This window comes from Octopus sinensis, linkage group LG17, assembly GCF_006345805.1.
Source record: "Octopus sinensis linkage group LG17, ASM634580v1, whole genome shotgun sequence".
Taxonomy (NCBI): Eukaryota; Metazoa; Mollusca; class Cephalopoda; order Octopoda; family Octopodidae; genus Octopus; species Octopus sinensis.
The window spans coordinates 45,483,109-45,489,716 of record NC_043013.1 but is presented as its reverse complement, the minus strand read 5'-3'; the positions used below and the strand labels follow the sequence as shown (position 1 = coordinate 45,489,716).

The 6,608-nt window shown below is 36.3% G+C and overlaps 1 long non-coding RNA gene across 1 annotated transcript; it reads right to left on the bottom strand.

Annotated features, from left to right (window-relative positions):
- Nucleotides 1-3,851: 3,851 nt before the first annotated feature.
- Nucleotides 3,852-6,364, bottom strand: LOC118766664. The gene is made up of 3 exons (XR_005002587.1): nucleotides 5,934-6,364; nucleotides 4,659-4,661; nucleotides 3,852-4,132 (listed from the first exon to the last, which is right to left on the bottom strand). It is a non-coding gene; the product is annotated as an uncharacterized LOC118766664 (long non-coding RNA).
- Between the last annotated feature and the right edge of the window lie 244 nt (nucleotides 6,365-6,608).

Here is a 6,608-nt window from a genome sequence, read left to right as displayed (position 1 = left end):
TTTGGTTTGAATGTTTATCGGTACTATGAGAGGAGACAACCACGTCAGGAAATGTAGATATGATAGTTGATTAGCTAGCTATGGCAGTCACCATGATAGATCGTTAGCCACTACATACATTTTTTTCTCTCCTTGTTTCTCTCCTTGTTTTTTTCTGTGTCCCTTTCTGTAGAAGAGCATAGGCTCGAAACGTAAAAGACTTTTTCTATTCCTGAGCGTTATACTAATACATCTGTTTGTTTTATGCACCACCTGTCTTCGTCTTTTGGTTTTTTTTTTCGTAAACTCTACTTATAGTTCATATAATACAAGAGTATTATTAATTTCAGCGTGGAAGGTGTTTTTAAGCCATTTAAAAATATACAAAAACCGTTAGATTCACTTCAACATTTAAATTTTTAAATTTAAATTTAAATTTAAAAGTTGAAGTGAATCTAACGGTATTTCTGTGTTTTTAAATGGCTTATAAACACCTTCCACGCTGCAATTGTTTTTGTTTCAGCACACGAATTCAGATCAGGGCACGTGCTATGCAAGTACATCTCTGTAATATTATTAATTTATTGTAACGTTAAAACATGAGAGAAAGAGAGAGAGACGGAGAGCGACAGAGAGAAAGAGAAAGACGGACAGAGAGAAACACAGGGCAAAAATTATAAATAGATGGATAGATAGAGAGATTGATAGATAGATAGATAGGTAGGTAGGTAGGTAGGTAGGTAGGTAGCTAGGTAGATAGATAGATAGATAGATATATAGATAGATAGATAGGTAGATAGATAGATAGATAGATAGATAGATAGATAGATAGAGATAGATAGATAGATAGATAGATAGATAGGTAGATAGATAGATAGATAGATAGATAGATAGATAGATAGATAGATAGATAGATAGGTAGATATATAGATAGATAGATAGATAGATAGATAGATAGATAGGCAGGTAGATAGATAGATAGGTAGATAGATAAGTTTCTTTATTGGCCACACAGGGCTGCACACAGATGGAACAAGTTACAAGGTAGAGCTTTTCTTTTGGGGGATGAAGAGAACAAAAAACAAAAGAAAAAAAAAGGGGTGGCGTAGGTTTTCGATCAAGAGGGATCGTAAAAGGGAAGAAAAGAACAAAAAAAAAAATTGAATAAAATAAAAGGAATAAAAAGAAAAAAAAGAAAAGGAAAAGGAACAAAGGAAAGAGAAATGAAAAAGAAGAAAAAAGGGGAAAAAAGGGGGAAGAGGAAAAAAAAAAGATCAATAGGGATCGTGTATCACAGTGTTATGATATATGGTGTAAAGGGGAAGCAAGTAAGGTTTATCCGTGGGAAGAAAAGCCTACGAAAAAGACCACGGTACCTTGTCAATATTGTTATATGTTACCACATTTGTTTGCAAGTGGGTACCCTCTGTTTTCAATTTCTGGGTTCATAGGATTATGCTCAAGGTGGCTTCGTCATTCATACGTGCCATCCTTGCACATTCACCCATCTTTTTTTAAAACATTCGCTAGACAAAACTTGCCTCTCTACTCTCACTTCCTTTTCAAGTGGTACTGGTACTTGAGAAGTTGATGAGAGATTGACCTGAGAGGAAAGTGTTTTGTCTCCAATCCTTTCAGACGCGTCCACCAGATACATTCTTTCGCCATAGCCACAAGGATGATGAAAATAGCTCTTCCTTCCCGTTTGAAGGAAGGAGGCGTGACAATATTGACGATAGACTCAGCTGATAAACCGACTCGTCCCACACGTGACAGCAGTTGTTCGACACAAGCCCACAGGTCGGAAATTGTTGGACACTGCACGAGTGCGTGCAGAACGGTTTCGTCGGTAGGTAGGTAGGTAGGTAGGTAGATAGATAGATAGATAGATAGATAGATAGATAGATAGATAGATAGATAGATAGAGAGGGAGAGGGGGAAGAGGGAGAGAATGTAAGAGAGGATTCTAAAAAGTGAGAAGCTGAGTAAAAGTAAAAGTGAGAAGAAACATGCAAGAGAAAAAGGGTGAAAGTAATATGGAGATTTTTAACCGAGAGGGAGGGAGGGAAGGAGGGGAGGGGAGAAGAAAACCCAATCAAGACGAAGTAAAGTTTGTGACGTCAGTGCTTCTTCTTTAGTTATCACATTCTCCCTGCCCCTCTCTCACCCCCTCTCTCTCTCTCTCTTTGTCTTTCTCTCTCCCTCTCTCTGCATTTGAAGTATTTTCACATTGTATCTTAGTACGTAATAATAATAATAAATAAATGCTCCCCTTTTAAAGCCTAGCCAGGCTCATGGGCCCAGTTTCCAGGTTTCTATAGCATATGTGTTCTCTAGCTGGACGAGACGCCAGTCCATCGCAGCGTTACGCATTTTTGCCAGCTGACTGGACTGGAGCAACGTGAAATGAAGTGTTTTGCTCAAGAACACAACGCGTCGCCCGGTCCAGGAATCGAAACCACAATGTTACGATCATGGTGCTGACACCCTAACCACTAAGCCACGCGCCTCCACATCTTAGTACATAGAATTACTATTTTACTACAAGAACCGAAAGATGCTAAGATCTTCTGTGTACATGTGTATACATTTATGTATTTCAATATGTATGTATGCCAGTAAGGCGGCGAGCTGGCAGTCGTTAGTATGCCGGGTCGAGATGTTACTTTTCCACATGGGTCACAGCTCCGGTACTACGGACTTGTGATTAGAATGTCACGGGAAAGAATCGCAATGTGGATTCTCTAAGTCTAGTCGACCACCAGTGGTCCTAGTGGTGGACGAAGAACGGGATGGTTGGCTGGATAATATCCCTCGATTTAGAAGATCACGCTTGGGAATGCAGCCGGAAAGTCTAGTGTCGGTTGCTTCTGACTGGAACCTGTGGAGGAGGTGCCTGAGGACTCTACAAGAAGGAGGAGGAGGAGGAGAAGAAGAAGAAGAAGAAGAAGAAGAAGAAGAAGAAGAAGAAGAAGAAGAAGAAGAAGAAGAAAAAGAAGAAGAAAAAGAAGAATTAGAAGAAGAAGAAGGTAAAGAAGAAGAAGAAGAAGAAGAAGAAGAATGGATGGGTTTATTTCAAATTTTGGCACAACACCAGCAATTTCGACGGAAAGTGGTAAGTCGATTACATTGGCCCCAGTTTTCAACTGGTACTTATTTTATCGACCCCGAAAGGATGAAAGGCAAAGTCGACTTCAGCGGAATTTGAACTCAGAACGTAAAGACGGACGAAATGCTGCTGAGCATTTCTCCCAGCGTGCTAACGATTCTGCCAGCTCGCTGCCTTTGACGGATATAATATTGAAAGGAATCTAGTAAGTAGATTAAAAGGATTCTAGTAGATTATCCATTCTTGTGCAATACAAATTGTTATACAGTATTATAGGTTTTTAAAGACAATTTCAGCCCTAAAATCGTGACGCGTAGCATGGAGAGTGAAAAGTAGGGTTACTCGGAACGGGTGTTAAGATGAAAAACTTTTGTCGTTTTTAAGCAGAAAAAATAATTACGGGTAAGAACTGTGTTGCCATCTTGTGAAACCCTTTCGTGCTACCATTTAGCTATATCAAGTCGAAGCTTTTCAAATGTACTAAATTTTTTGTATTTTTTCCCATCTTAAGTAAAATCATTTATTCATTGGAAATTTTCAGTTTTAGTAAAAACTGTACTCAGGAATGAAAACTTTTGTGTCAGTTATTTAATAGGAAGTAATCGAAACGAGGCAGCAAATAATTTCTCTTATTTCATTTTATATTGGTCACGTGGCATATTCTCGAAGTCTTTACTAAATGGGTATAGTTGATATTGAGAAGGTTTAGTAGGAACACATTCCTACAAAGTCTTATGAGCCAGAGTAGATGTGAGGATATGTCGTGGACTAATAAACTTTATTTATTGATGGCAAACCAAAATGATATGGAACTTAGTTGAAGGTATCTGATAAAATACACCATTTGAACGAAAACTGAAATGATGCCAATATGATGCTTGAATTCTTATAATTACTGGTGTGTTCCAGAATGCCCTATAGTATGTTTTCAGTGAGGCACAATTTGGGACTTTTAGACTTGGGTCACATAAACTTACTTTTTCCAGAACCTCTTTAAACTTCTTTAATGTGTCTATTGACTGAGATTGTTGTACACATTTATATCTATAGAAAAGTATTAAGAAGTAGATTTATCAATACAAAATAAGCGCCTCTGTGAAATGTGTTCCGACTAAACCCAAAGCATTTTGCATGAACTTTTATGGTTAAGTTCAATTGCGAGTTTATAGATATTTCACTTCATTTATATTGCTTAGGCACTCTCCCATGAAAATGTATATAACACAGTCTCGTTGGATCTTTTCGGTTTGAACGGCAGTTTTTTCTAGCGGTGTCATATGAAATTGTCACCCATAGTTATGACCCTAGTATCGATCTATTGCATTTCAATCTCTTTTAGGGTTAGGGTTAGGGGTGGGGGGAAGGGTATCTTTTTTTCTTCACAAATATAAATATACCCAATCTGTTTCTTAAACGAGGGACATATTCATACGGCACAGAATGTTTTCACCTCAATAGACGTCACTAATTGGTTGAAATTGCAGAAATTGAACAAAAATAAACAACAAATATCTTACAAACTATAGAATTTTCTCAATAAAGCCAAGAGAAAAAGATGTTTTATAAACACATTCTACAAAGTATACGAAGTTTAAAATTTTTTTAGTTACCTAGAAATTATTTTTAAAAACTGCCGTTCAAACCGAAAAGATCCGTCTCGTTTATTGTTTTCTATAAATTTGTGATTATATGTCTCCTTTACTAATAAATACGTGGAGGCGCGTGGCTTAGTGGTGTCAGCATCATGATCGTAAAATTGTGGTTTCGATTCCTGGACCGGGCGACGCGTTGTGTTCTTGAGCAAAACACTTCCTTTAGCGTTGCTCCAGTCCACTCAGCTGGCAAAAATGAGCAACGCTGCGATGGACTGGCGTCCCGTCCAGCTGGGGAACACATACGCCATGGAAACCGGGAAACCGGGCCCATGAGCCTGGCTAGGCTTTAAAAGGGCGCATTTATTATTATTTTTTTTACTAATAAATGAACAATAAATAAGGTTATCGGTCATATCCTTTCGTAGGTAGTTAAGTTGTGCTCTATGGAATAACGCCATTCTCAACCTACTACCCTAGACAAAAGCTTTTCAAAGTTTTTTTTCCCACTGACATCATTCCATTTTATAAAGTGAGGCTCCAAGTTTGATAAAAGCTTGGAAGCCCCTTGTTAAACTATTACATCACAAAAATCGAAACGTTTTACAGTTATTTTTAAGACTTTACAAATGTGGTCTTAAACTTTAGCTCATGTGGTCTTAAACTTTAGCTCATGTGGTCTTAAACTTTAGCTCATGTGGTCTTAAACTTTAGCTCATGTGGTCTTAAACTTTAGCTCATGCTTAAATCCGGCATTACTTCCAACATGGAAAAATGAGGTGAAAATACAAACGCAGATACGGCATAAATGTGTGGAATCAATTTTTTAATAAGATTTATTTCTCTAAAGGAGTTGTTGACACTGTAAATAGACCAGTTCCCTTCTGTTGTTATCACAAGAGATTAAAAGACTGATTAAAATGTGTGGCGATAGGTTATAAAATTTCTTTTGTAGTTTTTTTTTTTTTGTATATAGATTTTGGAATCTAATTATATAGTACATAAACAACCTAAACATTATGAAACCTAGCTTTTAATAAGTAATTGCTGTTTAAGAAATGTTTTAAACACCAGAAGAAAACTTGACAGTTGCGAAGTCGAAGTTATAAATTTTCTCTTTTTTTGAGAAACAAAACGAAATGGTTTTGTCGTTAGAATATACTTGCTAGTAAATAAAAATATGCTTGTAAAAATAAACAACAAAATCATTTTAAAGAAATTCTGCAGTATCCGAGGAATCCAGTCTTACGTACATTAAGTTCCCTGTCATTCTTGATTTAGCTTTTCATAACATGTACTTATTTTCAAAAAATATGTCTCCTTTTTTATATTCTGCTGGAGTGACTTGCTTTATGAAAGAAACTAGCCATCCCATAATTCCGTGATCTTTTTGATCTAAATCATGTTCAATGTGTTCCGAGTTAGATTTGGCTAGATGATTATGCTTCTTGGCCTTTTTATTGGCAAATTTTAGCTCTGCAAATTTAATTTTTCTACCGCGTGTCTGGGACCTCGTTCGTGGACCTTTTCTTTTTGTTACTTTTAATCCACCCTTCATTTTGTCAATTTCTTTTGATTTGTATCAGAAATTGATATTTTCGTCGAAATTCTATTGTAGAAAAAAAGCTAAAATAACTTTCAACATGTAAGCAGCAAGAATTAATTATAACATTTTAAAAATATTATTTTGCCTGACGTCATAGATAGTTTTCTGCGTCATAAAACAGAAAGACACCGGTTCTTATGTACTTGTCTTTGAATCAATACTTTTGAAATTTTAATTTTACAGTAATGAAAAATTGGTCATCTAATGCTTGCTCCACACAGTCAATGAGGGTAATTTGGGACGTGATTATTGTTAATTGAAAACTATTGTGGCTATGAATTGAAATATCATTATGAATAATATTATTAATATCAATATTGAT